Source organism: Heptranchias perlo, chromosome 20, assembly GCF_035084215.1.
Source record: "Heptranchias perlo isolate sHepPer1 chromosome 20, sHepPer1.hap1, whole genome shotgun sequence".
Classification (NCBI taxonomy): domain Eukaryota; kingdom Metazoa; phylum Chordata; class Chondrichthyes; order Hexanchiformes; family Hexanchidae; genus Heptranchias; species Heptranchias perlo.
The window spans coordinates 27,046,220-27,068,854 of record NC_090344.1 but is presented as its reverse complement, the minus strand read 5'-3'; the positions used below and the strand labels follow the sequence as shown (position 1 = coordinate 27,068,854).

Here is a 22,635-nt window from a genome sequence, read left to right as displayed (position 1 = left end):
AGTTTTCACCATTCAAGGAAGCCTGAGAATTCTATCAATTGAATTAGTTGGATAATAAATTAAACGATTGAATTATTTGTATAATAAATTGAACCCTTTTATTTATTATACAATTAATTTTTTAATTTATTCATAACAATTAAACACGTGAATTATTTATATAATAAATTATACACTTGAATTATTTATATAATAAATAAATCAATTGAATTATTTCGATAATAAATTAAACTAATTAATTATTTATTTAATAAATTAAACTATTGAATTATTTATATAACAAACTATTGAGTTATTTTTATAATAAATTAAACATTTTAATTATTTTGATAATTAAACATTTGAAGTGTTTGTATAAAAAATAAACACTTGAATAAATTATATAATAAATGAAACAATTAAATTGTTTATACTATAAATTAAACAATTGAATTATTTATATAATAAATTAAACACTTGTCTTTATATAATAAATTAAACAATTGAATTATTGATATGATAAAATAAACTATTGAATTATTTATATAAAAAAATAAAGGATTGAACTATTCATATAATAAATTAATCAATTGAATTATTTAGATAACCAATTAAGCTATTGAATTATTTATGTAATAAATTAAACACAAATTATTATAAAAGAAATTAAACAATTGAATTTTTTATTAACAAATGAAAGACTTGTGTTCTTTATATAATAAATTAAACATTTGATGATATAACAAATTTTTTTAATGAATTATTTATATGATAAATTAAACACGAATTTTTTATGCAATCAATTAAACAATGTCATTATATAATACATTAAACAATTCAATTATTGATATATTAAGTTAAACTATTGAATTATTTATATAAGTTAAACAATTGAATTGTTTAGATAATAAATTAAATACATGAATAATTTATGTAAAAAATTAAACACTTATCGACAAGAGACAGAATCAGTGACAGATACAGAAATGCAAGGAAATAAACAAAGAGTATAAATGCCAGGTTCTGCAATCTAGAAGAATTTAAATTGCTGATTGGGAGATATTCCTTCTCGTGTCTTGAAATCTTGAAAGAAAGCATTGGTCGCCCGCCACGGCGGAATGGCTCTCCAGCTTTGAAAAATGTAAACGCGGTCAATTAGCTCTAGTTTATTAATTTGGACATTGAACAGATCGTTAAACAGTAACTCACCGAGTAGAATTCAAACCGGGGCAAGAAAACCCGAGTGGGGTGTGAGTCTAACGCTTCAAACACTGGGCTATTGCAGCTGCACAAAGCAGTTCTTGCACAGCTGTAGGTCAGACTGCGGGGGGTTATCACAGGGCCTCCGTCAGACGACATGTGCTTTCAAACAGGATTCCAAATGGACACATGCAGCAAATGGCCATACGAGGATTGGTGGTATTGGCGTTGAATTCTCGCCTGCTTATCATGCGACCCGGTTTTGATACCTGGCCAATGCAGGATCGTTTTACATTCTGCACCAATGAGGAACACGGGAACAGGAGTCGGCCATTTCGCCCATCGAGCCTGTTCTGCTATTAAGTCCACAAAAAGCAGGACAAATAGAATCCGACCAATTGCCGCACCATCAGTCTGCTCTCAATCATCAGCAAAGTGATGGAAGGTGTCGTCGACAGTGCTATCAAGCGGCACTTACTCACCAATAACCTGCTCACCGATGCTCAGTTTGGGTTCCACCAGGACAAATAGGCTCCAGATCTCATGACTGCCTTGGTCCTACCATGGACAAAAGAGCTGAATTCCAGAGGTGAGGTGAAAGTGACTGCACTTGACAGCAAGGCAGCATTTGACCGAGTGTGACATCAAGAAGCCCGAGTAAATTTGAAGTCAATGGGAATCAGGGAGAAAACTCTCCAGTGGCTGCAGTCATACCGAGCACAAAGGAAGATGGTAGAGTTTGTTGGAGGCCAATCATCTCAGCCCCAGGACATTGCTGCAGGAGTTCCTCAGGGCAGTGTCCTAGGCCCAACCATCTTCAGCTGCTTCATCAATGACCTTCCCTCCATCATAACGTCAGAAATGAGGATGTTCGCTGATGATTGCACAGTGTTCAGTTCCATTCGCAACCCCTCAGATAATGAAGCAGTCCGAGCCCGCATGCAGCAAGATCTGGACAACATCCAGGCTTGGGCTCATAAGTGGGAAGTAACATTCGCGACAGACAAGTGCCAGTCAAGAGACTTTCCAACCACCTCGCCTTGACTTTCAACGACATTACCATCGCAGAATCACTCAAATCAACATCCTGGGGGTGACAACGGATCATAAACTTAACTGGACCAACCACATAAATACTCTGGCGACAAGAGCAGGTCAGCGGCTGGGTATTCTGTGGCGAGTGAATCACCTCCTCATTCTCCAAAGCCTTTCCACCATCGACAAGGCATAAAGTCAGGAGTGTGATGGAATACTCTCCACTTGCCTGGATGGGTACAGCTCTAACAACACTCAAGAAGCTCGACACCATCCAGGACAATGCAGCCCGCTTGAATGGCACCCCATCCACCACTCTAAACATTCACTCCCTTCACCACCGGATCACTGTGGCTGCAGTGTGCACCATCCATAGGGTGGACTGCAGCAACTCGCCAAGGCTTCTTCGACAGCACCTCCCAAACCCACGACCTCTACCACCTAGAAGGAAAAGAGCAGCAGGCACACGGGAACAAAACCACCTGTACGTTCCTCTGCAATTCACACCCCGTCCCGACTTGGAAATATATCGCCGTTCCCTCGTCGTCACTGGGTAAAAATCCTGGAACTCCCAACCTAACAGCACTGTGGGAGAACCTTCACCACATGGACTTCAGCGGTTGAAGAAGACGGCTCACGACCACCTTCTCAAGGGCAGTTAGGGATGCACAATAAATGTTGGCCTTGCCAGCGACGCCCACATCCCATGAATATTTAAAAAATGGCTGACCTGTGACCTAACTCCCGATAACCGCCTCAGCCCCATATCTCTTAGTACCTTCGGTTAACAAAAACATATCAATCTCAGATTTAAAATTAACAATTGAGCTAGCTTCAACTGCCGTTTGCTGAACCGTGTTCCAAACTTCTACCAATCTTTGGGTGTAGAAGTGTTTCCTAACTTTACTCCTGAAAGTCCTGGCTCTAATTTTTAGGCTATGTTCCCTGATCCTAGACTCCCCAACCAGCGGAAATAGTTTCTCTCCATCTACCCCTTCAGTTCCCCTGAATATCTTGAAACTTAGATCAAATCACCCCTTAATCTTCTGAATTCCAGGGAATGCAACATAGGAACAGGAATAGGCCATTCAGCCCCTCGTTCCTGCTCTGCCATTTGATCAGATCATGGCTGATCTGTGATCTAACTCCATATACCTGCCTTTGGCCCATATCCCTTAATACCTTTGGTTGCCAAAAAATACTGTCTATCTCAGATTTAAATTTAGCAATTGAGCTGGTATTACTTGCCGTTTGCGGAAGAGAGTTCCAAACTTCTACCACCCTTTGTGTGTAGAAATGTTTTCTAATCTCTCTCCTGAAAGGTCTGGCTCTAATTTTTAGACTGAGCCATCTACTCCGAGAATCCCCAATCAGTGGAAATAGTTTCTCTCTATCCACCCTACCTGTTCCCCTTATAAACTTCGATCAGATCACCCCTTAACCTTCGAAACTCGAGAGAATGCAACCCCATTTTGTGTAATCTCTCCTCGGAACTTAACACTTGAAGTCCGGGTATCATTCTAGTAAGCCTACGCTGCACTCCCTCCAAGGCCAAAATGTCCTTCCGAAGGTGCGGTGCCCAGAACTGCACACAATACTCCAGGTATAACCAGGGTTTTGTATAGCTGCAGCATAACTTCTGCCCCCTTGTACTCTAGTCCTCTAGGTATGAATGCCAGCATTCCATTAGCCTTATTGAATATTTTCTGCTTCTGTTCATGACACTTCAATGATCTATGTACCTGAACCCTTAAGTCCCTTGGACATCCACTGTTTTTAACTTTTTACCATTTAGAAAGTACCCTGTTCTATCCTGCCTTGATCCAAAGTGGATGACCTCACAGTTGTCTGCATTGAATTCCATTTGCCACAGATTTGCCTATTCACTTAATCGATCAACATCGCTTTGTAATTTTATGTTTTCATCTACATTGCTTACAATGCCACCAATCTTTGTGTCATCGGCAAACGTAGAAATGAGACTTTCTATGCCTTCATCTCAGTCGTTAATAAATATTGTGAATAATTGAGGTCCCAAGACAGATCCCTGCGGGACTCCACTGGTCACATCCTGCCTCTGTGAGTACCTACCCATTATCACTACACTCTGTTGCCTTTCGCTCAGCCAACTTCCTAACCAAGTCCGTACTTTTCCTTCGATTCCATGGCCTTCTATCTTAGCTAACAGTCTTTTATGCGGGACCTTATCAAAAGCCTTCTGGAAGTCCACATAAATAACATCCATTGACAGTCCCATGTCCACTACTTTAGTCACCTCTTCAAAAAATTCAATCAGGTTTGTCAGGCACGACCGACCTTTCACAAATCCATGCTGGCTCTCTCTGATTAACTGAAAATTCTCGAGGTGTTCAGTCACCCTATCCTTAATTATAGACTCCAGCATTTTCCCCACAACAACCTTCGTTTGTGTAATCTCTCCTCATAATTTAGCGCTTGGAATCCAGATACCATTCTGGTAAATCTATGCTTCACTCCCTCCAAGGCCAATATATCGCTCCGAAGGTGCGGTGCTCAGAACTGATCACAGTACTCCAGCTTTGGTCCAAACAGGAACTTTGTATAACTGAAGCATGACTTCTAACCCCTTGTATTCTAACCCTCCAGATATAAAGTCTAACATTCCATTTGACTTTTTCCTGTACCTGTCCATGACAGTTTAATGACGTATGTACATGGACCCCTAAGTCCCTTTGGACCTCAAGAGTTTCGAGCAATTCACCATTGATAAAGTATTCTGATGTAATATTTTTCGGTCCAAAGTGGATGGCCTCACACTTGCCTACATTGAAATCCATTTGCCACAGTTTTACTCGTTCACTTAATCTAGTAATATCTCTCTGTAATCTAATTCTTCCACCGACACTGCTAACAATTCTGTCATCGGCAAACTTGGACATGTGATTCTCGATCCCGTCATCTAATATCAATGAGACCGCCTAAATTGGGGTAAATTCACATTCAGCTTCAATCTCCACATCATCTTGAGACATTTTATTTACTCCGTGTGTGTTGCGCCTTGGAAACTTCCACACTCTGTCCTCTGGAGTTCAAATCGAATAACTGCAAAGATGTCAAAATCCAATCGGTGACTTCTCACTCAGAAACAGTGATATAAAAGGTCTCATCTGGGATTTGAACCCGGGACCTCTCGCGTAGTTGAAACACCCTACGCGAGAATCATACCCCGAGACCAACGAGCCGCTTAACAGACAACCGTGCAGCCAATCTAAAATTTCTCCACCGTCTTCAGCCGATCGGCGATCCTTTCAAACCGCTTCTGTCCATCCAACCTCGTTTTCTATTCCGATGTGCAGCAATATCAAGTTGCACACTAACTATTTCCAGTCACCAATATTATTCTCTCTTTACTAAATTCGTTTCCAATGAACGACTTATTTTATCAAATAAGACTTTTCAGAATAAGTTAATCTGAAGCTACATTGTCATCTGTCTCGGTATCGTCATATAATATAAGTTGCCATCAGTGGACTTCACTTATAACGCTGTTTTCTTTCACTGTGAGGGCGAAGAGACATAAATGTGGAGACATTAGCTCCGAATTTATCAGCTGGGTTGTCCCTTTACATTTTCCTGCTGGTGTTGCAGGTTAGATCAGCCTTTACCGTTCCAGGAAGCCTGAGAAGTCCATCAGGGGACAACATAGAGACAAGAGACAAGGAGAGATAGAGAGATTCATGTAAATAAAGTCGCTTATAAATGGGTGGTTCTGCAAAGTAGCAGAATTTTAGTTGCAGATTGGGCAAGATTCTTTCTTGTGCATTTGAATTTTGCAAGAGTACATTGGGCACCCAATTAAAAGCGCCGGCCACGCTCGAGTATCTCTCATGCTCTGAGAGAGATAAATGAAGTGAGTTAGATCCAGTTCATTTATTTGAGCATTGAACGGATCTTTAAACAATAATTCAGCGAGCAGAAATCAAACCTGCGAAGGAAAACTCCATTTGATCTTGAATTTAACGCTTCAACCACTCGGCGATCGCAGCGGCACATGGCAGTACTTACATGGCCGTAGATGCTACTTTAAACTGCCAGTTGCTTCAAACGATGCCCGATAGACCGGCGTTGTCTTGTAGCTTTCCCAGCAGCTTCATTTGATTCGGTGGGTCAAGTTTGGGAAATTGAATGATTTTCACCGGCAGCTTGTGGTAGTATATTACCTCATTTTCATTACCGGTAATGAACCACTGCAGCCACTGCAGAATTCGGTGCCACCCACAGCCGATCGGCCATCCTTTCAGACCTCTTCTATCCATCCAATCACGTTTTCTATTCCGATGTAGAGAAATGTCGAGTTGCACACTAACTATTTCCTCCGTTCTCTTTCGCAAACATATCACTGAACCAAACTTCACAAGTCACTCAGGAAAAATAATTCAGTTCAAAATCATTAGCTTCCGAAGGACCTGCGAGGACAGACTGACCAAACCTGCGTTCAGTCGTGAAACTTGTGGGTGTGTTGTGATCCTAAGGGACAGAGAAAGGCCTGCGACACAGAGCGAAGGCAGGAACTCAGAAATGTGGCCATAAATGGGCAGACAGTCAGTCACAGTCATTGATTCTGATACACGGCCCGGTAGTTGTTCAGTCAGTCGGGGAGCGAGGCCTGCAGCCAGCAAACAAAAAGCCTGGCCTGAGAATACGACCGAGACCCAATCAGACGGATAAACAGACAGACAGACAGACAGACAGGCAGCTCAGTGTCCTGCACACAGGTTTTATAGCGGGGCAGTGTTTTATGGATGGGCTGTTGATTGTTAGTAAAATAATATTGATCGGAATTTAATTTGTTACATTAAAGTGCTCTTTGTTTGTTAATTTTGATCAACATCCTCGACAGTATATACAGAAACAAGTAACAATGTTTAAGGGATGTGGTTTATTCAATATTCGTTGTAAAACCCTGTCAGCTGGTGTAAAAATAAACACAAACTACCCAACACGCGGGTATTCCCATAAAGCTAAAATGTCTACATGGACGGTTAGCTCTGTTGGTTAGAGCGTGGTGCTAATAACGCCAAGGTCGCGGGTTCGATCCCCGTACGGGCCATAAGGTTCCTATTGCAATATTTTGGTAACTTTTAAAAGTTTGGCAGACTTGAGAAACAAGCGAATCCACACAAAATGTCATGAGGTCAATTTTTTGGAGTAACATCCATTAATATGTTTTCTGATCTATCTTTTTGAGGTCCAAAGTGGACGGCCTCAAACTTGCTTACGTTGAAATCCATTTGCCGCAGTTTTGCCCATTCACTTAATCTAGTGATATCTCTCTGTAATCTCATTCTTCCATCCACACTGCTTATAATTCTGTCTATCTTTGTGTCATCGGCAAACTTGGATATGTGGTTCTCGATCCCGTCATCTGATATCAATGAGACCGCCGAAATTGGGGTAAATTCACATTCAGCTTCAATCTCCACATCATCTTGAGACATTTTATTGACTCCGTGTGTGTTGCGCCTTGGAAACTTCTGCACTTTGTCCTCTGGAGCTCAAATATAATTCAATTCGAACAACTGCAAAGATGTCAGAATCCAATTGGTGACTTTTCACTTAAAAGCAGTGAGATAACAGGGCTCGTCCGGGATTTGAACCCGGGACCTCTCGCATATTCCATTAGAAAAACGCCCAAAGCGAGAATCATACCCCTCGACCAACGAGCCGCTTGCTAGAAAGCCCTGCAGCCGGTCTAAAATTTCACCATAGTCTTCAGCCGATCGGCTATCCTTTCCAACCGCTTCTGTCCACCCAATCTCGTTTTCTATTCCAAAATACAGCAATATCAAGTTGTACACGACCTATTTCCAGTCACCAATATTAGCCTCTCTTTACTAAATTCGTTTACAATGTACGACTTGTTTTTTCAAATAATACTTTTCAGAATTAGTTCATCTGAAGCTACATTGGCATCTGTCTCGGCATCGTCAGAGTATACAAGCTATCATAAGTATATTTTACTCACATTGCTGTTTTCTTTCACTGTGAGGGCGAAGAGACAAAAATGTGGAGACATTAGCTACGAATTTATCAGCTGGGGTGCACCTTTACTTTTCCGACCGTCTCAGTCTTTTTTTCCTTTACCTTTCCCTGCTGGTGTTGCAGGTTAGATCAGCCTTTACCGTTCCAGGAAGCCTGAGAAGTCCATCAGGGGACAACATAGAGACAAGAGACAAGGAGAGATAGAGAGATTCATGTAAATAAAGTCGCTTATAAATGGGTGGTTCTGCAAAGTAGCAGAATTTTAGTTGCAGATTGGGCAAGATTCTTTCTTGTGTATTTGAATTTTGCAAGAGTACATTGGGCACCCAATTAAAAGCGCCGGCCATGCTCGAGTATCTCTCATGCTCTGAGAGAGATAAATGAAGTGAGTTAGATCCAGTTCATTTATTTGAGCATTGAACGGATCTTTAAACAATAATTCAGCGAGCAGAAATCAAACCTGCGAAGGAAAACTCCATTTGATCTTGAATTTAACGCTTCAACCACTCGGCGATCGCAGCGGCACATGGCAGTACTTACATGGCCGTAGATGCTACTTTAAACTGCCAGTTGCTTCAAACGATGCCCGATAGACCGGCGTTGTCTTGTAGCTTTCCCAGCAGCTACATTTGATTCGGTGGGTCAAGTTTGGGAAATTGAATGATTTTCACCGGCAGCTTGTGGTAGTATATTACCTCATTTTCATTACCGGTAATGAACCACTGCAGCCACTGCAGAATTCGGTGCCACCCACAGCCGATCGGCCATCCTTTCAGACCTCTTCTATCCATCCAATCACGTTTTCTATTCCGATGTAGAGAAATGTCGAGTTGCACACTAACTATTTCCTCCGTTCTCTTTCGCAAACATATCACTGAACCAAACTTCACAAGTCACTCAGGAAAAATAATTCAGTTCAAAATCATTAGCTTCCGAAGGACCTGCGAGGACAGACTGACCAAACCTGCGTTCAGTCGTGAAGCTTGTGGGTGTGTTGTGATCCTAAGGGACAGAGACAGGCCTGCGACACAGAGCGAAAACAGGAACTCAGAAATGTGGCCATAAATGGGCAGACAGTCAGTCACAGTCATTGATTCTGACACACTGCCAGGTCGTTGTTCAGTCAGTCGCGGAGCGAGGCCTGCAGCCAGCAAACAAAAAGCCTGGCCTGAGAATAAGGCAGAGACCCAATCAGACGGATAAACAGACAGACATCTGAGACAACGTCAAAACGCAGCGTGATCGAATCACGTTGCGGTGATATCATTTTCACAGTAGCTCAGGGTCCTGCCCACAGGTTTTATCACGGGGCAGTGTTTTATGGATGGGCTGTTCATTGTTAGTAAAATAATATTGATCGGAATTTAATTTGTTACATTAAAGTGCTCTTTGTTTGTTAATTTTGATCTACATCCTCGACAGTATATACAGAAACAAGTAACAATGTTTAAGGGATGTGATTTATTCAATATTCGTTGTAAAACCCTGTCAGATGGTGTAAAAATAAACACAAACTACCCAACACGCGGGTAAGCCCATAAAGCTAACATGTGTACATGGCCGGTTATCTCAGTTGGTTAGAGCGTGGTGCTAATAACGCCAAGGTCGCGGGTTCGATCCCCGTACGGGCCATAAGGTTCCTATTGCAATATTTTGGTAACTTTTAAAAGTTTGGCAGACTTGAGAAACAAGCGAATCCACACAAAATGTCATGTGGTCAATTTTTTGGAGTAACATCCATTAATATGTTTTCTGATCTATCTTTTTGAGGTCCAAAGTGGAGGGCCTCAAACTTGCTTACGTTGAAATCCATTTGCCGCAGTTTTGCCCATTCACTTAATCCAGTAATATCTCTCTGTAATCTCATTCTTCCATCCACACTGCTTATAATTCTGTCTATCTTTGTGTCATCGGCAAACTTGGATATGTGGTTCTCGATCCCGTCATCTAATATCAATGAGACCGCCTAAATTGGGGTAAATTCACATTCAGCTTCAATCTCCACATCATCTTGAGACATTTTATTTCCTCCGTGTGTGTTGCGCCTTGGAAACTTCTGCACTTTGTCCTCTGGAGCTCAAATCTTATTCAATTCGAACAACTGCAAAGATGTCAGAATCCAATTGGTGACTTTTCACGAAAAAGCAGTGAGATAACAGGGCTCGTCCGGGATTTGAACACGGGACCTCTCGCATATTCCATTAGAAAAACGCCCAAAGCGAGAATCATACCCCTAGACCAACGAGCCGCTTGCTAAAAAGCCCTGCAGCCGGTCTAAAATTTCACCATAGTCTTCAGCCGATCGGCGATCCTTTCCAACCGCTTCTGTCCACCCAATCTCGTTCTCTATTCCTATTTGTGGAAGTGACAATTTCGAATCCTTCGCATTTGAAAATCACAGAACAATGCCTGGTGATTCCTGCCCGTTGCCAAGGCAATCACAGTGAGCAGACAGAAAGGTGTCATCTAAAAGGCCACTGAATGTACAACCCCCCCCAAAAAAAAAGAGAGAGAGACAGAACGAAGACAGTCAATGACCCGTTATATTAAAAACAGATAACATTTGTTCGCTGGTGGGGTAACGTGTAGTGTGACATGAACCCAAGATCCCGGTTGAGGCCGTCCTCATGGGTGCGGAACTTGACTATTAATTTCTGCTGGACGATTTTGCGTTGTCGTGTGTCTCGAAGGCCGCCTTGGAGTACGCTTACCCGAAGGTCGGTGGCTGAATGTCCATGACTGCTGAAGTGTTCCCCGACAGGGAGGGAACCCTCCTGTTTGGCGATTGTTGCACGCTGTCCGTTCATCCGTTGTCGCAGCGTCTGCATGGTCTCGCCAATGTACCATGCACTGGGGCATCCTTTCCTGCAACGTATGAGGTAGACAACGTTGGCCGAGTCACAGGAGTATGAACCGTGCACCTGGTGAGTGGTGTCCTCTCGTGTGATGGTGGTATCTGTGTCGATGATCTGGCGTGTCTTGCAGAGGTTACCGTGGCAGTGTTGTGTGGTGTCGTGGACGCTGTTCTCCTGAAAGCTAGGTAATTTGCTGCGAACGATGGTCTGTTTGAGGTTGGGTGGTTGTTTAAAGGCGAGTAGTGCAGGTGTGGGGATGGCCATAGCGAGGTATTCGTCATCATTGATGACATGTTGAAGGCTGCGGAGAACATGGCGTAGTTTCTCGGCACCGGGGAAGTACTGGACGACGAAGGGTACTCTGTTGGTTGCTTCCCGTGTTAGTCTTCTGAGGAGGTCCCGTTGCCAAGGCAATCAAAGTGTTCAGACAGAGAGGTGTTACCTACAGGGCCACCAAATGTACAAACAACAAAAAAGAAAAAAAAACAGAGAGAGAGAGGCAGAAACATAGAAACATCCGGAAGGAAGAGAAAGACAGCAAATGACCCGTTATATTAAAAACAGATAACATTTGTTCGCTGGTGGGGTTACGTGTAGTGTGACATGAACCCAAGATCCCGGTTGAGGCCGTCCCCATGGGTGCGGAACTTGGCTATCAATTTCTGCTCGACGATTTTGCGTTGACGTGTGTCTCGAAGGCCGCCTTGGAGTACGCTTTCCCGAATGTCGGTGGATGAATGTCCATGACTGCTAAAGTGTTCCCCGGCTGGGAGGGAACCCTCCTGTCTGGCGATTGTTGTGCAGTGTCCGTTCATCCGTTGTCGCAGCGTCTGCATGGTTTCGCCAATGTACCATGCTCTGGGGCATCCTTTCCTGCAAAGTATGAGGTAAACAACGTTGGCCGAGTCACAGGAGTATGAACCATGCACCTGGTGGGTGGTGTCCTCTCGTGTGATGGTGGTATCTGTGTCGATGATCTGGCATGTCTTGCAGAGGTTACCGTGGCAGGATTGTGTGGTGTCGTGGACGCTGTTCTCCTGAAAGCTGGGTAATTTGCTGCGAACGATGGTCTGTTTGAGGTTGGGCGGCTGTTCAAAGCTGAGTAGTGAAGGTGTGGGGATGGCCATAGCGAGGTGTTCGTCGTCATTGATGACATGTTGAAGGCTGCGGAGAACATGGCGTAGTTTCTCCGCTCCGGGGAAGTACTGGACGACGAAGGATACTCTGTTGGTTGCGTCCCGTGTCAGTCTTCTGAGGAGGTCTATGCGATTTTTCGCTGTGGCCCGTCGGAACTGTCGATCGATGAGTCGAGCGTCATATCCCGTTCTTACTAGGGCGTCTTTCAGCGTCTGTCGGTGTCCATCGCGTTCCTCCTCGTCTGAGCAGATCCTGTGTATTCAGAGGGCCTGTCCATAGGGGATGGCCTCTTTGACGTGGTTAGGGTGGAAGCTGGAAAAGTGGAGCATCGTGAGGTTGTCCGTGGGCTTGCGGTAGAGTGAGGTGCTGAGGTGCCCGTCTTTAATGGAGATTCGTGTGTCCAAGAAAGAAGCTGATTCTGAGGAGTAGTCCATGGTGAGCTTGATGGTGGGATGGAATTTGTTGATGTTATCGTGTAGTCTCTTTCGTGATTCCTCACCGTGGGTCCATAGAAAGAAAATGTCGTCGATGTATCTGGTGTATAGTGTTGGTTGGAGGTCCTGTGCAGTGAAGAAGTCCTGATCGAACTTGTGCATGAAAATGTTGGCGTATTGGGGTGCGGATTTGGTCCCCATGGCTGTTCCGTGTGTTTGGGTAAAGAACTGGTTATCGAAGGTGAAGACATTGTGATCCAGGATGAAGCGGATGAGTTGTAGGATGGCGTCTGGAGATTGGCTGTTGTTGGTGTTGAGTATTGATGCTGTCGCAGCGATGCCGTCATCGTGGGGGATACTGGTGTATAGTGCCGAGACGTCCATCGTGGTGAGAAGTGTTCCTGGTTCAACTGGTCTGTGGGTACTGAGTTTTTGTCGGAAGTCTGTAGTTTCGCGACAGAAGCTGGGGGTTCCCTGTACGATGGGTTTCAGGATGCCCTCGATGTATCCAGAGAGGTCCTGACCTTCAAAGCATCCTGCACGCTCTCATCCCACGTACTCCCCGAGTGGGAGACTTCTACTGCCTCCCAAAGATACACAAAGCCAACACACCCAGACGTCCTATCGGAACCCTGTGTGAGAACTTCTCTGGATACATCGAGGGCATCCTGAAACCCATCGTACAGGGAACCCCCAGCTTCTGTCGCGACACTACAGACTTCCTACAAAAACTCAGTACCCACGGACCAGTTGAACCAGGAACACTTCTCACCACGATGGACGTCTCGGCATTCTACACCAGTATCCCCCACGATGACGGCATCGCTGCGACAGCATCAATACTCAACACCAACAACAGCCAATCCCCAGACGCCATCCTACAACTCATCCGCTTCATCCTGGATCACAATGTCTTCACCTTCGATAACCAGTTCTTTACCCAAACACACGGAACAGCCATGGGGACCAAATTTGCACCCCAATACGCCAACATTTTCATGCATAAGTTCGAGCAGGACTTCTTCACTGCACAGGACCTCCAACCAACACTATACACCAGATACATCGACGACATTTTCTTTCTATGGACCCACGGCGAAGAATCACTGAAGAGACTACACGATAACATCAACAAATTCCATCCCACCATCAAGCTCACCATGGACTACTCCTCAGAATCAGCTTCTTTCTTGGACACACGAATCTCCATCAAAGACGGGCACCTCAGCACCTCACTCTACCGCAAGCCCACGGACAACCTCACGATGCTCCACCTTTCCAGCTTCCACCCTAACCATGTCAAAGAGGCCATCCCCTATGGACAGGCCCTGCGAATACACAGGATCTGCTCAGACGAGGAGGAACGCGATGGACACCTACAGACGCTGAAAGATGCCCTAGTAAGAACGGGATATGATGCTCGACTCGTCGATCAACAGTTCCGACGGGCCACAGCGAAAAATCGCGTAGACCTCCTCAGAAGACTAACACGGGACGCAACCAACAGAGTACCCTTCGTCGTCCAGTACTTCCCCGGAGCGGAGAAACTACGCCATGTTCTCCGCAGCCTTCAACATGTCATCGATGACGACGAACACCTCGCTATGGCCATCCCCACAACTCCACTACTCGCCTTTAAACAGCCACCCAACCTCAAACAGACCATCGTTCGCAGCAAATTACCCAGCTTTCAGGAGAACAGCGTCCACGACATCACACAACCCTGCCACACTAACCTCTGCAAGACATGCCAGATCATCGACACAGATACCACCATCTCACGAGAGGACACCACCCACCAGGTGCATGGTTCATACTCCTGTGACTCGGCCAACGTTGTCTACCTCATACGTTGCAGGAAAGGATGCCCCAGAGCCTGGTACATTGGCGAGACCATGCAGACGCTGCGACAACGGATGAACGGACACCGCGCAACAATCGCCAAACAGGAGGGTTCCCTCCCAGTCGGGGAACACTTCAGCAGTCATGGACATTCATCCACCGACCTTCGGGTAAGCGTACTCCAAGGCGGCCTTCGAGACACACGACAACGCAAAATCGTCGAGCAGAAATTGATAGCCAAGTTCCGCACCCATGAGGACGGCCTCAACCGGGATCTTGGGTTCATGTCACGCTACACGTTACCCCACCAGCGAACAAATGTTATCTGTTTTTAATATAATGGGTCATTTGCTGGCTCTCTCTGCCTTCCGGATGTTTCTGCCTCTCTCTGTGTTTTTTTTTCTCTGTTTTTTTTCCCTGTTTGTTTTTTTGTTGAATGTGTATTCGGGGGTTCTGCAGGTGACACCTCTCTGTCTGAACACGGTGATTGCCTTGGCAACGGGCAGTTGCAGCGGCAGTCTGCAAACACCATGTATTGTTCTATATGTATAAATGCGTAGGCTTCAAGGAGCTCTTGAAACATTTGCCTGAGGAAGGAGAAAATCTCCGAAAGCTTGTGAATTTAAAATAAAATTGCTGGACTATAACTTGGTGTTGTAAAATTGTTTACAATTTCTCTACATCGGAATAGAAAACGTGATTGGATGGATAGAAGAGGTCTGAAAGGATGGCCGATCGGCTGTGGGTGGCACCGAATTCTGCAGTAACAATGTTTAAGGGATGTGGTTTATTCAATATTCGTTGGAAAACCCTGTCAGCTTGTGTGAAAATAAACACAAACTACCCAACACGCGGGTAAGCCCATAAAGCTAAGACGCATACATGGCTGGATAGCTCAGATGGTTAGAGCGTGGTGCTAATAACGCCAAGGTCGCGGGTTCGATCCCCGTACGGGCCATGAGTTTCCTATTGAAATATTTTGGGAACTTTTAGAAGTTTGGCAGACTTGAGAAACAAGCGAATCCACACAAAATGTCATGAGATCAATTTTTTGGAGAAACATCCATTAATATGTTTTCTGATCTATCTTTTTGAGGTCCAAAGTGGACGGCCTCAAACTTGCTTACGTTGAAATCCATTTGCCGCAGTTTTGCCCATTCACTTAATCTAGTAATATCTCTCTGTAATCTCATTCTTCCATCCACACTGCTTATAATTCTGTCTATCTTTGTGTCATCGGCAAACTTGGATATGTGTTTCTCGATCCCGTCATCTAATATCAATGAGACCGCCTAAATTGGGGTAAATTCACATTCAGCTTCAATCTCCACATCATCTTGAGACATTTTATTGACTCCGTGTGTGTTGCGCCTTGGAAACTTCTGCACTTTGTCCTCTGGAGCTCAAATATAATTCAATTCGAACAACTGCAAAGATGTCAGAATCCAATTGGTGACTTTTCACTAAAAAGCAGTGAAATAACAGGGCTCGTCCGGGATTTGAACCCGGGACCTCTCGCATATTCCATTAGAAAAACGCCCAAAGCGAGAATCATACCCCGAGACTAACGAGCCGCTTGCTCGAAAGCCCTGCAGCCGGTCTAAAATTTCACCATAGTCTTCAGCCGATCGGCTATCCTTTCCAACCGGTTCTGTCCACCCAATCTCGTTTTCCATTCCGATATCCAGCAATATCAAGTTGTACACTACCTATTTCCAGTCACCAATATTAGCCTCTCTTTACTAAATTCGTTTACAATGTACGACTTGTTTTTTCAAATAATACTTTTCAGAATTAGTTAATCTGAAGCTGCATTGTCATCTGTCTCGGCATCGTCACAGTGTGCAAGCTACCATAAGTGTATTTTACTCACATTGCTGTTTTCTTTCACTGTGATGGCGAAGAGACAAAAATGTGGAGACATTAGCTGCGAATTTATCAGCTGGGTTGCACCTTTACTTTTTCGACCGTCTCAGTATTTTTTTCCTTTACCTTTCCCTGCTGGTGTTGCAGGTGAGATCAGCCTTTACCGTTCCAGGAAGCCTGAGAAGTCCATCAGGGGACAACATAGAGACAAGAGACAAGGAGAGATAGAGAGATTCATGCAAATAAAGTCGCTTATAAATGGGTGGTTCTGCAAAGTAGCAGAATTTTAGTTGCAGATTGGGCAAGATTCTTTCTTGTGTATTTGAATTTTGCAAGAGTACATTGGGCACCCAATTAAAAGCGCCGGCCACTCTCGAGTATCTCTCTTGCTCTGTGAGAGATAAATGAAGTGATTTAGATCCAGTTCATTCATTTGAGCATTGAACGGATCTTTAAACAATAATTCAGCGAGCAGAAATCAAACCTGCGAAGGAAAACTCCATTTGATCTTGAATTTAACGCTTCAACCACTCGGCGATCGCAGCGGCACATGGCAGTACTTGCATGGCTGTAGATGCCACTTTAAACTGCCAGTTGCTTCAAACGATGCCCGATAGACCGGCGTTCTCTTGTAGCTTTCCCAGCAGCTTCATTTGATTCGGTGGGTCAAGTTTGGGAAATTGAATGATTTTCACCGGCAGCTTGTGGTAGTATATTACCTCATTTTCATTACCAGTAATGAACCACTGCAGCCACTGCAGAATTCGGTGCCACCCACAGCCGATCGGCCATCCTTTCAGACCTCTTCTATCCATCCAATCACGTTTTCTATTCCGATGGAGAGAAATGTCGAGTTGCACACTAACTATTTCCTCCGTTCTCTTTCGCAAACATATCACTGAACAAAACTTCACAAGTCACTCAGGAAAAATAATTCAGTTCAAAATCATTAGCTTCCGAAGGACCTGCGAGGACAGACTGACCAAACCTGCGTTCAGTCGTGAAGCTTGTGGGTGTGTTGTGATCCTAAGGGACAGAGACAGGCCTGCGACACAGAGCGAAGGCAGGAACTCAGAAATGTGGCCATAAATGGGCAGACAGTCAGTCACAGTCATTGATTCGGACACACGGCCCGGTCGTTGTTCAGTCAGTCGGGGAGCGAGGCCTGCGGCCAGCAAACAAAAGGCCTGGCCTGAGAATAAGGCAGAGATCCAATCAGACGGATAAACAGACAGACAGATAGACAGACAGACATCTGACTCAACGTCAAAACGCAGCGTGATCGAATCACGTTGCGGTGATATCATTTTCACAGTAGCTCAAGGTCCTGCCCACAGGTTTTATAGCGGGGCAGTGTTTTATGGATGGGCTTTTCATTGTTAGTAAAATAATATTGATCGGAATTTAATTTGTTACATTAAAGTGCTCTTTGTTTGTTAATTTTGATCTACATCCTCGACAGTATATACAGAAACAAGTAACAATGTTGAAGGGATGTGGTTTATTCAATATTCGTTGTAAAACCCTGTCAGCTGGTGTAAAAATAAACACAAACTACCCAACACGCGGGTAAGCCCGTAAAGCTAACATGTATACATGGCCGGTTAGCTCAGTTGGTTAGAGCGTGGTGCTAATAACGCCAAGGTCGCGGGTTCGATCCCCGTACGGGCCATAAGGTTCCAATTGCCATATTTCGGTAACTTTTAAAAGTTTGGCAGACTTGAGAAACAAGCGATTCCACACAGAATGTCATAAGGTTAATTTTTTGGAGTGACATCCATTAATATGTTTTCTGATCTATCTTTTTGAGGTCCAAAGTGGACGGCCTCAAACTTGCTTACGTTGAAATCCATTTGCCGCAGTTTTGCCCATTCACTTAATCTAGTAATATCTCTCTGTAATCTCATTCTTCCATCCACACTGCTTATAATTCTGTCTATCTTTGTGTCATCGGCAAACTTGGAGATGTGGTTCTCGATCCCGTCATCTAATATCAATGAGACCGCCTAAATTGGGGTAAATTCACATTCAGCTTCAATCTCCACATCATCTTGAGACATTTTATTTGCTCCGTGTGTGTTGCGCCTTGGAAACTTCTGCACTTTGTCCTCTGGAGCTCAAATATAATTCAATTCGAACAACTGCAAAGATGTCAGAATCCAATTGGTGACTTTTCACTTAAAAGCAGTAAGATAACAGGGTTCGTCCGGGATTTGAACCCGGGACCTCTCGCATATTCCATCAGAAACACGCCCAAAGCGAGAATCATACCCCTAGACCAACGAGGCGCTTGCTAGAAAGCCCTGCAGCCGGTCTAAAATTTCACCATAGTCTTCAGCCGATCGGCTATCCTTTCCAACCGCTTCTGTCCACCCACTCTCGTTTTCTATTCCAAAATACAGCAATATCAAGTTGTGCACGACCTATTTCCAGTCACCAATATTAGCCTCTCTTTACTAAATTCGTTTACAATGTACGACTTGTTTTTTCAAATAATACTTTTCAGAATTAGTTAATCTGAAGCTACATTGGCATCTGTCTCGGCATCGTCAGAGTATACAAGCTATCATAAGTATATTTTGCTCACATTGATGTTTTCTTTCACTGTGAGGGCGAAGAGACAAAAATGTGGAGACATTAGCTACGAATTTATCAGCTGGGTTGCACCTTTACTTTTCCGACCGTCTCATTCTTTTTTTCCTTTACCTTTCCCTGCTGGTGTTGCAGGTTAGATCAGCCTTCACCGTTCCAGGAAGCCTGAGAAGTCCATCAGGGGACAACATAGAGACAAGAGACAAGGAGAGATAGAGAGATTCATGTAAATAAAGTCGCTTATAAATGGGTGGTTCTGCAAAGTAGCAGAATTTTAGTTGCAGATTGGGCAAGATTCTTTCTTGTGTATTTCAATTTTGCAAGAGTACCTTGGGCACCCAATTAAAAGCGCCGGCCACGCTCGAGTATCTCTCATGCTCTGAGAGAGATAAATGAAGTGAGTTAGATCCAGTTCATTTATTTGAGCATTGAACGGATCTTTAAACAATAATTCAGCGAGCAGAAATCAAACCTGCGAAGGAAAACTCCATTTGATCTTGAATTTAACGCTTCAACCACTCGGCGATCGCAGCGGCACATGGCAGTACTGACATGGCTGTAGATGCTACTTTAAACTGCCAGTTGCTTCAAACGATGCCCGATCGACCGGCGTTGTCTTGTAGCTTTCCCAGCAGCTTCATTTGATTCGGTGGGTCAAGTTTGTGAAATTGAATGATTTTCACCGGCAGCTTGTGGTAGTATATTACCTCATTTTCATTACCGGTAATGAACCACTGCAGCCACTGCAGAATTCAGTGCCACCCACAGCCGATCGGCCATCCTTTCAGACCTCTTCTATCCATCCAATCACGTTTTCTATTCCGATGTAGAGAAATGTCGAGTTGCACACGAACTATTTCCTCCGTTCTCTTTCGCAAACATATCACTGAACCAAACTTCACAAGTCACTCAGGAAAAATAATTCAGTTCAAAATCATTAGCTTCCGAAGGACCTGCGAGGCCAGACTGACCAAACCTGCGTTCAGTCGTGAAACTTGTGGGTGTGTTGTGATCCTAAGGGACAGAGAAAGGCCTGCGACACAGAGCGAAGGCAGGAACTCAGAAATGTGGCCATAAATGGGCAGACAGTCAGTCACAGTCATTGATTCTGATACACGGCCCGGTAGTTGTTCAGTCAGTCGGGGAGCGAGGCCTGCAGCCAGCAAACAAAAAGCCTGGCCTGAGAATACGACCGAGACCCAATCAGACGGATAAACAGACAGACAGACAGACAGAAAGGCAGCTCAGGGTCCTGCACACAGGTTTCATAGCGGGGCAGTGTTTTATGGATGGGCTGTTGATTGTTAGTAAAATAATATTGATCGGAATTTAATTTGTTACATTAAAGTGCTCTTTGTTTGTTAATTTTGATCTACATCCTCGACAGTATATACAGAAACAAGTAACAATGTTTAAGGGATGTGGTTTATTCAATATTCGTTGTAAAACCCTGTCAGCTGGTGTAAAAATAAACACAAACTACCCAACACGCGGGTAAGCCCATAAAGCTAAGATGTCAACATGGCAGGTTAGCTCAGTTGGTTTGAGCGTGGTGCTAATAACGCCAAGGTCGCGGGTTCGATCCCCGTACGGGCCATAAGGTTACTATTGCAATATTTTGGTAACTTTTAAAAGTTTGGCAGACTTGAGAAACAAGCGAATCCACACAAAATGTCATGAGGTCAATTTTTTGGAGTAACATCCATTAATATGTTTTCTGATCTATCTTTTTGAGGTCCAAAGTAGAGGGCCTCAAACTTGCTTACGTTGAAATCCATTTGCCGCAGTTTTGCCCATTCACTTAATCTAGTAATATCTCTCTGTAATCTCATTCTTCCATCCACACTCCTTACAATTCTGTCTATCTTTGTATCATCGGCAAACTTGGATATGTGGTTCTCGATCCCGTCATCTAATATCAATGAGACAGCCTAAATTGGGGTAAATTAGCATTCAGATTCAATCTCCACATCATCTTGAGACATTTTATTTACTCCGTGTGTGTTGCGCCTTGGAAACTTCTGCACTTTGTCCTCTGGAGCTCAAATATAATTCAATTCGAACAACTGCAAAGATGTCAGAATCCAATTGGTGACTTTTCACGAAAAAGCAGTGAGACAACAGGACTCGTCCGGGATTTGAACCCGGGACCTCTCGCAAATTTCATTAGAAAAACGCCCAAAGCGAGAATCATACCCCTAGACCAACGAGCCGCTTGCTCGAAAGCCCTGCATCCGGTCTAAAATTTCACCATGGTCTTCAGCCGATCGGCTGTCCTTTCCAACCGCTTCTGTCCACCCAATCTCGTTTTCTATTCCGATATACAGCAATATCAAGTTGTACACTACCTATTTCCAGTCACCAATATTAGCCTTTCTTTACTAAATTCGTTTACAATGTACGACTTGTTTTTTCAAATAATACTTTTCAGAATTAGTTAATCTGAAGCTACATTGGCATCTGTCTCGGCATCGTCAGAGTATACAAGCTACCATAAGTATATTTTACTCACATTGCTGTTTTCTTTCACTGTGAGGGCGAAGAGGCAAAAATGTGGAGATATTAGTGACGAATTTATCAGCTGGGTTGCACCTTTACTTTTCCGACCGTCTCAATCTTTTTTTTCCATTACCTTTCCCTGCTGGTGTTGCAGGTTCGATCAGCCTTTACCGTTCCAGGAAGCCTGAGAAGTCCATCAGGGGACAACATGGAGACAAGAGACAAGGAGAGACAGAGAGATTCATGTAAATAAAGTCGCTTATAAATGGGTGGTTCTGCAAAGTAGCAGAATTTTAGTTGCAGATTGGGCAAGATTCTTTCTTGTGTATTTGAATTTTGCAAGAGTACATTGGGCACCCAATTAAAAGCGCCGGCCACGCTCGAGTATCTCTCATGCTCTGAGAGAGATAAATGAAGTGAGTTAGATCCAGTTCATTTATTTGAGCATTGAACGGATCTTTAAACAATAATTCAGCGAGCAGAAATCAAACCTGCGAAGGAAAACTCCATTTGATCTTGAATTTAACGCTTCAACCACTCGGCGATCGCAGCGGCACATGGCAGTACTTACATGGCTGTCGATGCTACTTTAAACTGCCAGTTGCTTCAAACGATGCCCGATAGACCGGCGTTGTCTTGTAGCTTTCCCAGCAGCTTCATTTGATTCGGTGGGTCAAGTTTGGGAAATTGAATGATTTTCACCGGCAGCTTGTGGTAGTATATTACCTCATTTTCATTACCGGTAATGAACCACTGCAGCCACTGCAGAATTCAGTGCCACCCACAGCCGATCGGCCATCCTTTCAGACCTCTTCTATCCATCCAATCACGTTTTCTATTCCGATGTAGAGAAATGTCGAGTTGCACACTAACTATTTCCTCCGTTCTCTTTCGCAAACATATCACTGAACCAAACTTCACAAGTCACTCAGGAAATATAATTCAGTTCAAAATCATTAGCTTCCGAAGGACCTGCGAGGACAGACTGACCAAACCTGCGTTCAGTCGTGAAGCTTGTGGGTGTGTTGTGATCCTAAGGGACAGAGACAGGCCTGCGACACAGAGCGAAGGCAGGAACTCAGAAATGTGGCCATAAATGGGCAGACAGTCAGTCACAGTCATTGATTCTGACACACGGCCCGGTAGTTGTTCAGTCAGTCGGGGAGCGAGGCCTG

General features: G+C 44.1%; 7 non-coding genes across 7 annotated transcripts; 5 read left to right on the top strand and 2 right to left on the bottom strand.

The window, feature by feature from the left end:
* Positions 1 to 7,229: 7,229 nt before the first annotated feature.
* On the top strand, positions 7,230 to 7,303 carry trnai-aau (transfer RNA isoleucine (anticodon AAU)). Its single transcript has one exon. It is a non-coding gene; the product is annotated as a tRNA-Ile (tRNA).
* Positions 7,304 to 7,829: 526 nt separating this feature from the next.
* Positions 7,830 to 7,919, bottom strand: trnap-ugg (transfer RNA proline (anticodon UGG)). The gene is given in 2 exon segments: positions 7,830 to 7,865; positions 7,884 to 7,919. It is a non-coding gene; the product is annotated as a tRNA-Pro (tRNA).
* A 1,874-nt stretch (positions 7,920 to 9,793) lies between these two features.
* trnai-aau (transfer RNA isoleucine (anticodon AAU)) lies at positions 9,794 to 9,867 on the top strand. Its single transcript has one exon. It is a non-coding gene; the product is annotated as a tRNA-Ile (tRNA).
* A 5,520-nt stretch (positions 9,868 to 15,387) lies between these two features.
* Positions 15,388 to 15,461, top strand: trnai-aau (transfer RNA isoleucine (anticodon AAU)). Its single transcript has one exon. It is a non-coding gene; the product is annotated as a tRNA-Ile (tRNA).
* Positions 15,462 to 17,967: 2,506 nt separating this feature from the next.
* On the top strand, positions 17,968 to 18,041 carry trnai-aau (transfer RNA isoleucine (anticodon AAU)). Its single transcript has one exon. It is a non-coding gene; the product is annotated as a tRNA-Ile (tRNA).
* Positions 18,042 to 20,484: 2,443 nt separating this feature from the next.
* Positions 20,485 to 20,558, top strand: trnai-aau (transfer RNA isoleucine (anticodon AAU)). Its single transcript has one exon. It is a non-coding gene; the product is annotated as a tRNA-Ile (tRNA).
* A 526-nt stretch (positions 20,559 to 21,084) lies between these two features.
* trnap-ugg (transfer RNA proline (anticodon UGG)) lies at positions 21,085 to 21,174 on the bottom strand. Its single transcript is given in 2 exon segments — positions 21,085 to 21,120; positions 21,139 to 21,174. It is a non-coding gene; the product is annotated as a tRNA-Pro (tRNA).
* Positions 21,175 to 22,635: the final 1,461 nt, after the last annotated feature.